This window comes from Castanea sativa, chromosome 11, assembly GCF_040712315.1.
Source record: "Castanea sativa cultivar Marrone di Chiusa Pesio chromosome 11, ASM4071231v1".
NCBI classification, from domain to species: Eukaryota; Viridiplantae; Streptophyta; class Magnoliopsida; order Fagales; family Fagaceae; genus Castanea; species Castanea sativa.
The window spans coordinates 14584143-14596811 of NC_134023.1; positions in this window are offsets into that span (position 1 = coordinate 14584143).

A 12669-nucleotide genomic window follows, 5' to 3' on the forward strand; every position below is an offset into this window, starting at 1 on the left:
AGACCAAAAGCAAAGCAATACAACAAACTGCCGGAAACGAAGTCATACTATTTGTTGATGAACATCACTTCTTCTTTTTGTCTTTGTTTTTGTTTTGTTCTTGTTCTTGTTTTATTTTGTTTTTTTGCTTTTAAATTTTGCAGAATAACAATGCCTCCTGAATTTTGTGATAACCATATAAAATATACAATGAAAGGGTGAATAGGGAGTTTACCAATAAACCAAAGACAAATTAAGAAGTTATTCCTTAATAATGAGCATATTAGTCTACTAAAACACAATAACTTAAGGGGTTAAATAAAGATTTCATCATGCTAATTAGGCTTATCACAAAACTCAGAGAATAATATTGTCAGCTTTGCAAAATTTTAGGTCGTTGAAGTTTCCTCATTCCTATAGAAAGGGTGATTTTTTTGTTTTGAGTAGGTTTGGGATAAATAATAAGCAGCATTCACTCATGGGCTAAATTTGACCGTACTACAAGTTCGATTATGTTTCAATGAAATTCTCAGCATTGGACCTTATAGGAATTCGGGTAAAGTGGGATAATGACCCCAAAACAATGAAACGATATTTAGTGTTTTGAATGCATGCATCATCGCATTCAAAACATTTGAGTCCTTCACAATATGGAATCCAGATGTTGTGAGTAGATTATATATATATATATATATATGTATATATAAAATCTCTTTCCACTAATATCTCTTGCATGGAAAGGGATTATATTTCTATTTTCAATTTGCGTGTTGTATTCTCATGAGTTCAATCAAATGTACCCTAGCTAATTTCATTTTCAAAAGTGTGAACCAAAATACAATATTGCTCTAAAAATGACATGTTATTTCTTGTTTATAAACATATATTTTTTTCCCTTTCTTTGATAGGTAGATAGTTGGCTAGGGGGAAGTGGGGCTCATAACATAAAAATAGGGTATCATAAAGAATGTCAATATCGTTGGCCCATTTCCCTTATTTTTAATTTTCAAAATTTTTCCATGATAAACAGAAGTTTGGTAAACAAAATCTAGAAATTTATTGGACCAACAAGATATATGGTTTATGCTACTCGTTGATGTGTAGAAAATGTTTCACCACGATGCATGCATTAGTAGCGTTGAAAACTAAAATTGGATGGCAGATACATCTCAAGTATAGTGAAGAGGAGATGGTAACCACAAAAACTAGTAGATTAAGTTAAACTTTAAATGGTGCATTATGAAACCTCTTTGAAATTCTGTACTTAAAATTGAAAATAACTGTATATACTTCAATTGGAAAAACAAAAAACTTAGCTGGGAGTGTTAATCTGGTTGATTTGATACTCAGCGTGTCCAATACATATTAAAATTAAATAGAATAATAAAAAAACTTCTCGTGTTTGATAAACTTTGTATTATTATTCTAAAATTTTCAATTATGCTTTCTCTAATCATTGTTAAGCTTTGGTAAAGAAGATTTTATAGAAAAGCATGAAAACCTCCCTACTCAACCTAATTTGATCATGTCGAGTGGTCATAGACCCAACTTTGATGGTTGACCATGTTTGACCAAATATTGACCAATTTTGACTAGTTTTGCAAACTTTGAGTACTAATTTCTCACATTTTGATTGTTGCTATGCATAATTCACAACCACCAATATCTCACCACATTTTTCCAATTTGTTAAGGATATAGTTTATGTAGTTGGCCAATCATTTGATAAACACACTTTACTTGTAATTGAGTAGATCTAGGATGTGTTTTATACTTCAAAGAACATGTTGTTCAAGTCTAGTATTAAAGCCATGAAGATTGGACTAAGAAACAAGTGAAGAAAATGTGTTCATTAAAGCTGGATAGATAGCTCGACACCTGCGCGACAGATAGCTATCTATTGAGATTTAATGAGGCTTGACAGATACTATCAATCAAGGTATCTATCGAGGTTACGAAAATCTGAATTTTCAGATCTAATTTTCGACCCATGCTTATGTATTTGTGTAGGGTTTCTTTTCTCACAACCCTAGACATATAAAAGGCTTATTTTAGAGGCCGTCACATAAGAGAATACAAGGAGAACATATGCAAAAGGTGACCGAAGCCTTATTCTCTCTGAAAGAAGTTATTGCATCTTTTGTGCCTTAGAGTTTTGTAATCAAGTGCTTCTTAATCTTCATTGTTGATGAAGTGAAAAATTTTGCAGCCAACATTTTTCTTTCTCAAGTTGGTGAGTGAGTCACGTATTGAGATTCGTGCAAAGGAGTTAGTCATGTACTGGGATCCGTGCATCAAAGGGTGGAGTTCATATATTGAAGAGTTCAGAGGTTTTGAAGCTGTAGAAGGTTTCTGCTGTGAGTTCATCTACAGGAATTGTAGAGTCTAGGGACAAAAGTTTTGTACTAGATCTGAAACTTTTCTTTACTACAGTGGATTGCTTTTCGGGAAGGTTTCCCCTCAAGTTTTTTACTGTGAAACTGGTTGGTTTCATTGATTTTCCTGGGTCATCATATCTTGTCTTATTTACTTTTCCGCTAAATATGATTTTGACATGATATTGATGTTTGTTTGTTTTAACAAGCTTTATTCATAACAAATATAATTAACAATTTGGGTTTAAAACTTGTTAATTCTATCAACCGGGGTGTAAATTTCTCAACAAGTGGTATCAAAGCGAGTACACTCTAATTGGATTAATTTCCTGAGTGTGATCCTTGACTTCCGTTGTCATGGAAACTTTTGGTGAGTTATTAAAAGTCTTGAGCTTTTTAACTTAATTTCAGGAGAATCTTAATTCTTCTATGTCCTTTAGTAAACATATTAGGACACATGCATTTTCATCTTCACGGCCAAAGACTCGTGTTGTGTGGGTGAGAAAGGAGCCTAAGACTTAATTGTCTTTCTGTTTGTCCTCTGCTTTAATTCTTTCTATCTAAAGTAGGACTCTCTTTGCTTGATTTCTTATCTGCTTTTGGAATCATGCTTTCATGCATCTGCACCTTTTTATCATATCTTCATGCATTTGCATCTTTCTTTCATGCTTTCATGTTGTTCTTTGTTTTTGTTTGATTGTTTAGTTTTTATTTTGCTTGTTTTCAAAATTAAAAATTGAAAAATCAAAAAAATACAAAAACAGTGTGTGTTTGTGTACATTGGTTTTTGTGAACCTTAAAATGGTCATTGAAACAGAGTTTTCTAAAACTTTGTATCATTTATAGCTTAGATGAGCATCTCTATGCACAACTAAGCAAGTGAGCTTTGTGGCTCTTTGTGTGTGATGAGTAAGGGTAAGTGATCTCTTGTACTTAATACTCGTATCACTCTTTTTGAAGGGAAGGACTAGAAAATCCTAAGAGAAAGGCATTAATAACCATCTCACCATTGTTACCCGCCAATCATGACAATGACATTTGTATGCTTCGGTATAGCAAAAGTGCAATGTCAATGACATCTATATGCTTCGGCATAATAAAAGTGCAATGTCAAAAAGTTTAACATAATTGGGTATTTCTTTTCTCTCTTTTATATACCCATGCATGGTTTGCTTAATAAAAGAAAATATGCAAAGAAATAAAAGCAAAAAGAATAAAATGCTTTAAAATATGATTGCAAGTGTGTTTTTTAGGAAATGTGGGAGTTATAGGATGTACCTCAAATGTGATAGTCCCCATCAAACAGTTATGATTTGTGTGTGAGTTAAAGTGATCTTCTCATATCTCAAATCATCATAACTTTGAAGAAATTTATGCAATCGTGCAATGTTTTTCACACACAACACGCAATATTCTTTGCTACTCTTGATTCATGTGTAGGTACAACGTGATTTGGCCATCACAAGGTTTACGTGTGTTGATATATGCTTACTAAACTGTCTTGACTCATTTTTGAAATATAAAATTGGTTAGACTTGTTTAGTGTGTGTGTGTGTGTGTGTTTTTTTGAGATCTAAATGGTTAACATTTTTATTGTTGAGAGGTTAAAATGTTGGTTGGATCTTTGGTTGAGTTGCATGTTTGATTGCATTCATATCTGTGTTTTTCCCTTATTGAAAAACTGGTTTTAAGTCATCTCGACACCTCTCTATTTGTCGAGCTCTTAAGCTTGTTCTTATCGCAATTTCGACACCTCTCGATAGCTAGGTGGATCGATCGAGAAAGTTTCTGCCCCTTCAATAGCTTCTCGATAGCTATTCAATCCATCGATGTATGCTCGATAGTTTCTCGACACCTCTTAATCCATTGAGATCCTCTGCATGCATTGTTTTTCACATGTTTTGTATGTTTCTTTTATCTTGTCATCCATAGCATCTTGTTTTATTACATTCATGCATTTTTATAGATTCTTTGTGCTCCTGTGATCATTTTTGATCATCTTTATGTTTCTCGGGTAAAGCTTTATAGCTTCTTGTACCCTTTGTCAATCATGACAAAAAGGGGGAGAAATTGTGAAGCATTATTGGTTTCTTTTAAGATTCTACAAATTAGGGGGAGAAATACATGCCCTTGTAAGGGGGAGTTATGTTTCATCTTGTTAGGGGAGTGTTTACTTCCTTGTTCTTATACCTTAGGTCTTGTAATCATGTTTACATACATTGTGCTTATCTTTGATATATATACATGATGATGTATGTTTTCTTCACCTATCTCTACATGTGTTGTTTCTTTACTTTCTTTATACACATGTTTCTTTATTTGTATGCAATCTATTATTTCTGCTTCACACAAAGATGCCTTGATGCATTTCGTTTAAAGTGTTTCAGAAATACAGGTTGTCAAAGTTTACTTGCCATAAACTTTTTTCTTGCAAAGTTTTTCAAGAGTTTGTGTTAGGATAGATTTTATTGTACTTAACAAGTGAGTATGAGTTGAATAATTTATGATTTCTCTCATATGTTCATTTATTTGTTGTGGTTTTGTCACGGATTGCCAAATGGGGAGATTGTTAAGGATATGGTTTATATAGTTGGCTAATCTTTTGACAAAACGCACTTTACTTGTAATTTGGTAGATCTAGGATGTGTTTTATACTTCAAAGAACATGTTGTTCAAGTCTAGTATTAAAGCCATGAAGATTGGACTGAGAAACAAGTGAAGAAAATGTGTTCACTAAAGCTGGACAGATAGCTCGACACCTACGGACAGATAGCTCGACAGCTACTCCACAGATAGCTATCTATCGAGGTTTAATGAGGCTCCATAGATACTATCTATCGAGGTATCTATCGAGGTTACAGAAATCAAAATTTTCATATCTGATTTTCGGCCCATGCTTATGTATTTGTGTAGGGTTTCTTTTCTCACAACCCTAGGCATATATAAGGCTTATTTTAGAGGCCATCACATAAGAGAATACAAGAAGAACATATGTAACAAGTGACCGAAACCTTAGTCAATCTGAAAGAAGCTACTACATCTTTTGCGCCTTAGGGTTTTATAACTAAGTGCTTCTTGATCTTCATTATTGATGAAGTGAAGAACTTTGCAGCCAACATTCTTCTTTCTCAAGTTGGTGAGTGAGTCACGTACTGGGATTCGTGCAAAGGAGTTAATCACGTATTGAGATCCGTGCATCAAAGGGTGACATTCATATATTGAAGAGTTCAGAGGTTTTGAAGAGGTAGAAGGTTTTTGCTGTGAGTTCATTTACAGGGATTGTAGAGTCTAGGGACAAAGGTTTTGTACTAGATTTGAAACTTCTCTTTACTATAGGGGATTGCTTTTCGGGAAGGTTTTCCCTCAGGTTTTTTACTGTGAAACTGGTTGGTTTCATTGATTTTCCTGGGTCATCATATCTTGTCTTATTTACTTTTCCGCTAAATATGATTTTGACATGATATTGATGTTTGTTTGTTTTAACAAGCTTTATTCATAACAAATCTAATTAACAACTTAAGTTTAAAACTTATTAATTCTATCAACCGGGGTCTAAATTTCCCAACACAATCCAGCGATCATATTCTGGATTTGAGCCTGGAGCATTACGGACATGTGTCGTTGTACCAACACACTAGAAAATTGCGATTGGTCACATTCTCCCAATCCAACAATTTGATTGAGTTCAAAATTCATCAAAACCAATGTTTTATCCCACTCTTTCAATCCAGTGATCAAATTTTAATTTAGATTCTGGTAAAAGATGGACGAGTGTCGTTGTATCCACTTATCATGAAATTTTAATCACTAAAAATATTCAGTAGTCTTCCAAGAGAGTTATACACTACATAAAAATTATAAAGAATCGAGAAAATGTTCTACAAAATACAACCCAAAACCTACAAAATGAACCCCAATGGATTTGCATGTAACTTTTGACTACCTTGTTTTGACATTTTAAACCTTGAAACTGATATAAGTATGAAAACTGAAAAAAAAAAATCTTAAAATGCCTCCTTGATCAACCTAATATGATCAAATCTAGTGCACTTGGAACCAACTTTGAAGTTTGGCCAAAATTTGACTTTGACGAAGTTTTGCAAGATTTGACTACTTCGTTTTCACAATTTGACCATTTGTACGTTACAAACAAAAGTATTTCAGCACATTCTACCAATCTAATGGTTAGATTTTGGATCTCAGTTTGTTGCATGATGATAGACACGTGTTGTTGTACCTGCTCATTGGAAACTTTGATTAACACCATTCACACAATCCTAAGCTTAAAATCCACTCTTTCAATATAGTGGTTAAACTTTGAATTTGAATTTGGTGCATGATGGACACATGTCATTGTACCGATTCTCATATATGAATAAAAACTAACAAATATAACCAATAATAACTACTTAAGCCTCTAAAATGACTAAAATAACCCATCAAAGCTAGGAAATGACCGAAATATCCATAAACTTCTAAAGTAACCAAAATACAACATAAAACCTACAAAATGAACAATACCTTTTACCTCTAAAATGACAAAAATAGCCATTAAGTACTTGAAGGATCTTGAAAGATGCTTTTGTGCAGTTTTAAAAATTAAGGAAAATTTATAGTTTTAAGACAAAATTGAGAAAAATCCTTCAAAGAAAATGGCCATGTCCATTGGAAATACCTTTATTGTGACGAATTTACCTTCCCGTCACTAATACATTTTTTCTTCATTTTTTTTAAACTATGAACGATGATTATTATTATTATTATTATTATTTTTACCATTTTCGATGGCTTAGGTCCATCGTAAATATTATTTATTGGGAGCGATCCAATTTCATCAATAATACATTCTTTCCTTTTAAAAAAATTAACTATTTACGATGGTCAAAATGTTTGTTGCAAATACAAACTCTATTAGAAAAATAAAAAAATTAATTGCAATAGATAAATGTTGTCACAAATGTGAAAAGTAAGAGGGGAATTCTCCCCCCAAAATATTTTAACATTTTCGTTGGCTCCATGTTTGTCGCTAATACCCTCTTTCATATTTACAATGGAAGAATATTTGTCACAAATATTGCCGCCTTAAAAAAAAAATTATTTTTTGTATTTTTGACACACAAAAGCCGTCACACATTTTAATAGTTCAGTTGGTTTTTCTTCAACTGTTGTAAATAACAATTTATTAGCGACGAACATTTTTATTCCATCACAAAAGGTAAGGTGTGAACACTTCCCTCCATAACAAATTATATTTTCAACAAAAATAATAGGCATTTTTGGCAAACTCTTTTTGTCATAAAAAATTTTATAATATTTGACAAGTAGTTATCGACAAAAGTGATTTGCCGTAAAAAAAAGCTAGTTTTTCCGACGACTTTTTGTAGCCGTCGGAAAAGTTTCCTCGCTAATAACAATTTTTTTGTAGCGCGCAACTCATGACACATCAAACATGCAATCTTTTGCTTGTGAATTTCAAAACTATGCGTGCAAATGAAATATTGTCCAATTTCCAAATAACTTACTGTTTTTCATATGTATGATGATATATATAGCAATATATAATTGTTTTTTCTATGCTTGCAACTGTAATAATTATCTTATATATGTTTAATGTATGCCCCATTTTTCTCACAGTATATACATCCCAAAATTGTATAGGATCCACACCACGGGAAAAAAGTCATACATATATCAGATGCATATGGTTCTTTCTTGACTCTCGTGCAGTTGGCTACACTCAATTTGTTGTTGCGCATTAGATGAGTGGTGCTTCATCCTAGAGGACACAACAAATAAGTTTCTCAAGTTGGGTTGCACTTTGTGAGATTTTGTTTAGGGTAATAATTTTATCTAAATATAATCAGACTTAATCACACAATAGATTGTGGATTAGTCATCAAGATATTTTGTGTCATGTCATTTCTATTTCTATTTCTATCTATTAACTATATAAAAAGAGCCAATGGGCTCATGAACAGTGGTTGTGGTTTATTCAATTGGTCAGTTGCCCTTTTTTTTTTCCTCTTTCAAGTAAGCAAGCTGTGTTTGAGCTTTTTTTATTTTTGTTTTTTTATTTTATTTTGAAGGATCTTTATATGTTTACTTTACACATGTGACATAAGCTTATATTATAGACACACAAAAAGTGGCAAATATTATACACATTTGCAAAAAGAAGTAAATACTGTACAAATTTTGCAAATGTGTACAAAATTTGACAATTTTTACGTGTTTACAATATAATTTTACATTGTAATTTGTAAGTACATTGTAAAAATATTGTGACGTATGTGTCAATTTCTTATGGGTCAAAATAAAATATAATAAAATATCATACCGAGATTTAGCATAACAAAAAATAAAGATATTGTATTGTGAAAATGTCGTGACATTTTGTTGTTATCACAATATTTTCATAGCTACTGAGGTGTAAATTCCTTATAGTTCAAAATAAGATAATAAAATATTAGACTAAGATCTAACACGGTTGAAAATAGAGGTATTGTGAAAATGTTGTGATATTTTGTTGTATTCCTATCAAAGTTCACTTTTTCACGCACAATTTTCTTAGGTAAGTTTTTTTGTTTGTTTTTATTTTCTTACACACTATTTAAAATTAAGTTAAAAAAAAAAACAGTTTTACACCAAAAGTAAAAATATAAAATTTAGGCCCTTTAAGTTTGGGGAAGTTTCATTCCTTCTTGAACTTTAAAACTAAGCAACTTCCCTAACTGATACTCTCTTAGTTAAACCATTTTGAAATCTTATGATTCCTAAAATGTTTCTTTCTACAATGTCTAAAATACTCCCACTAAATTTTAATATCACAAAAATTTTATCCATGTATTTTGAATTCGGGAAAAATTTAGGTATAGTACTTAGGTATTGTTCCTTAGGTTTTCCTTTTAAAATTCAGCCCTGTGGCTACTTAACTAAAAATACACTTTTATCCCATAAGAAAAATGCTACATGACTGAATTTTAAGAGAAGTACCTAAGAAATAGCACCTAAAATACTATACCTAAGGTTTGTCCTTTGAGTTTTATGTGGTAGTTGTGGGGGGTAAAAGTGCTTGAATAAATGTTTGGGCTTTGGGCCTGATTGGTTGGTACAAGTCTGTTTGATTAGGGTCTCTAGGCCCACAAGTCAGTCCGCACTATAGTGGTCCGAGGAGTTGTCCGAGGAGGAGTATATCCTCGGACAAGCCCAGCAATGGCCCTAGGACTTGCTAAACGGGTTAGAGGCAGAATTCTGGAAGAACTGGTAGGTAAAAGTGTGATCCAAGCACCCTTTAAAAGAAGGAACTTGTGAGAAATATCTGAGGAAAAAGCTGCTACCACCCCATTAAAGGCCCTGCATCTACCTCCCTGGCTGCATTAATGGGGAAATGACCTCTGACCAGTAGAATTCAGCCTTCCTGCTTTTATTTGAAGACTTCAAGAAGGTGGTGGACGGGACAAGTATCTAAAAGGAAGATTTGTGTGACACATGGACGAAACAAGGAAGAAGAAGAAGCATATAAGAAGACGAGAGAGGAAAGAAAGGGGGACCTGCTTCTTAGCTAAAAAAGAACTAAGAATTGTAAACTTTGGCAGAGAAAGAGAAGTACTATATAAATCGTCCTTGGCTTACGTCTGAGGAGGTTTTTTTTGTCATATTTGTTTATCACTTGCATAGATTTTGGCACTCTAGCCTGTTAATCAACTTCCAACATCCCAAACCTAGGTTTCAAACTCATACTCTACAAATTTCATTGTATAAGGCTCATTAGGCCTGAGCCCATCACTCGTTTTTGGGTCCGGGTACAATTGTGCACTTACAATTGGTGTCGTTTGTGGGAATCTAGAGTTGAAGGAATTGGAACATCATGGCAGGCTTAGGTTCGCATCATGCAGAATCTCAGGGATCCCAGCCCGAAGATCTTTTTGAGCGTCTTGAGCGTCGGAAGGATCGAGAGGGAAGTGTGCATACCGTATACCCTGGCGCGAGTCATACGCGTGGTGGAAGTAATGCCACCCATGAGGATGATGCCAAGGCCATGCAGAGGGAGATTGACCACCTCAAGAAAAAGCTACACCGTGTCAGACGAAGGCGGGCTTCACCCCCATCCGATCCTTCCTTAGGGGGGTCCCGGGGAAGCAGTTACAGTTCAAGGTCCAGGACTCCCCATAGCGAAACCTTTTCTTACGAAGGGGATGACCTACCAGGTCATAAGCATAGAAAGCTTCCCTCCAGGGGCTTGGGGAATGATGCTATGAGCCGAGCGTTACACCAACTCTTTAAATTGCCCTTCTCACGCAGGATTGAGAAGGGAAGGCTCCCTAGACGGTTCACCCAGCCCACCTTCACCATTTATAATTGCAGGACAGACCCGGTGGAACATGTGAGCCACTTTAATCAGAGGATGGCGGTGCATTCTCAGAACGAAACCTTGATGTGCAAAGTCTTTCCTTCTAGTTTGGGACCTGTTGCTATGAGATGGTTTAATGGAATAAAGTCGGGGTTTGTCGATTCGTTCATGGAACTTACTAGGGCATTCGCGTCTCGATTCATTACATGCAGCGGAGTTCCTTGACCGTTGGACTCGCTATTATCTATGGCCATGAGGGAGGGTGAGACATTGAAAGCATACTCCGACAGGTATTGGGAGATGTTCAATGAGATCGATAGAGATTTTGACAAAGTGGCAATTAATACTTTTAAAGTGGGCTTTCCCACTAATCATGATTTAGGGAAATCTCTGACCAAAAAGCCCGTACGGAGTGTATGTCACCTTATGGACCGTATCGATGAGTACAAAAGGGTTGAGGAAGATCAACAATAAGGTAAGAGTAAGGCGAAGGTTATCCCGTAGGAGAGAAGGGATTTTAGGTCGGACAGGTACCATAACAATAAACCAAGGAGAGATTACTCTGGGCAATCTGGCTCAGCCATGCCTCAAGCAGTTAATACTGTATTCCGAGAACCAGTGCACCAACTGCTGGAGAAAGTCCATAAGGAGCCCTACTTCAAGTGGCCCAGAGCAAGGTGGTCAATCAGGTTCAAATAATCAGAAAAACAACTCATCTCGGCCGCCTTTGGGGATGATTAACGTCATCTTCGCTGCACCTGGCAGGGCCAGTTCCTGTCATACCAAGGTGATGGCAATGTCACACTCCCAGGCCGAGGAGTCAGGCTTGAAGCCGAAGAGGATCAGAGGGAGTGTGCCTATTTTAGGATTCTCTGATGAGAATAAGGTTGGAACGATTCAACCCCATGATGACGCCCTGGTGGTCACGTTGAGGATAGGGAATTACGATGTCAAAAGGGTGATGATCGATCAAGGCAGCGGTGTGGATATTATGTACCCTGACTTATTCAAGGGGCTTAAGTTAAAACTGGAGGATCTCACTCTCTATGACTCGCCATTAATAAGTTTTAAAGGGAAGGCTATTATACCAAAGGGACAGATTCGATTGCTTGTACAGTCTGGCTCGAAAACGGTCGATGTGGATTTCATTATGGTTGGCGCATATTCTCCATACACGGCCATCCTTGCCAGGCCTTAGCTGCATGCTTTGGGTGCCATCTCCTCGACTTTGCATGTTAAAATAAAATCCTTTCGGGGGGATTCATCGAAGAAATTCTTGGCAACCAATTAGTGGCAAGGCAATGCATATCGGCTGCAGTACTGCATCAAGCCAAATCAGAGTCCTCGGCCTTGGCTATGAAGGACTTATAGCAATTAACAACTCTGGATGCGCCCGATTCGGTGACAGCAAAGGAAGCCATGTGTGAAGATTTGGAGAAGTTTCTCATAGCTGATGACCCCGAAAGGTTTTTTCAAGTTGGAATACGATTACCACACCAAGAGAAGATGGAATTGGTGGGGTTTTTGAAAAACAATATCGATGTCTTTGCCTAGGATCCCTATGAGGCTCCGGGGGTTAACCTAAACTTCATTTGCCATCATTTGAACGTCAACCCTGCCATTGTTCTCAGGAGGCAACCACCTTGGCACTCTTCGAAGGAGCATTCCGAGGCTGTCAAAGAAGAGGTGCTCAAGCTCAAAAGGGCTGGTGCTATTAGAGAAGTTTTCTACCCGGAGTGTTTGGCGCACACAGTTGTAGTGAAAAAGAAGAGCGGGAAGTGGAGAGTATGTGTGGACTTCACAGACCTGAACAAAGCCTGCCCAAAGGACTCGTTCCTGATGCCACGCATCGATCAGCTTGTGGATGCTACGGTCGGGCATCCTCGGATGAGTTTTTTAGATACTTTCCAGGGTTATCACCAAATACCATTGGCGTTGGGTGATCAGGAGAAGACTGCCTTCATTA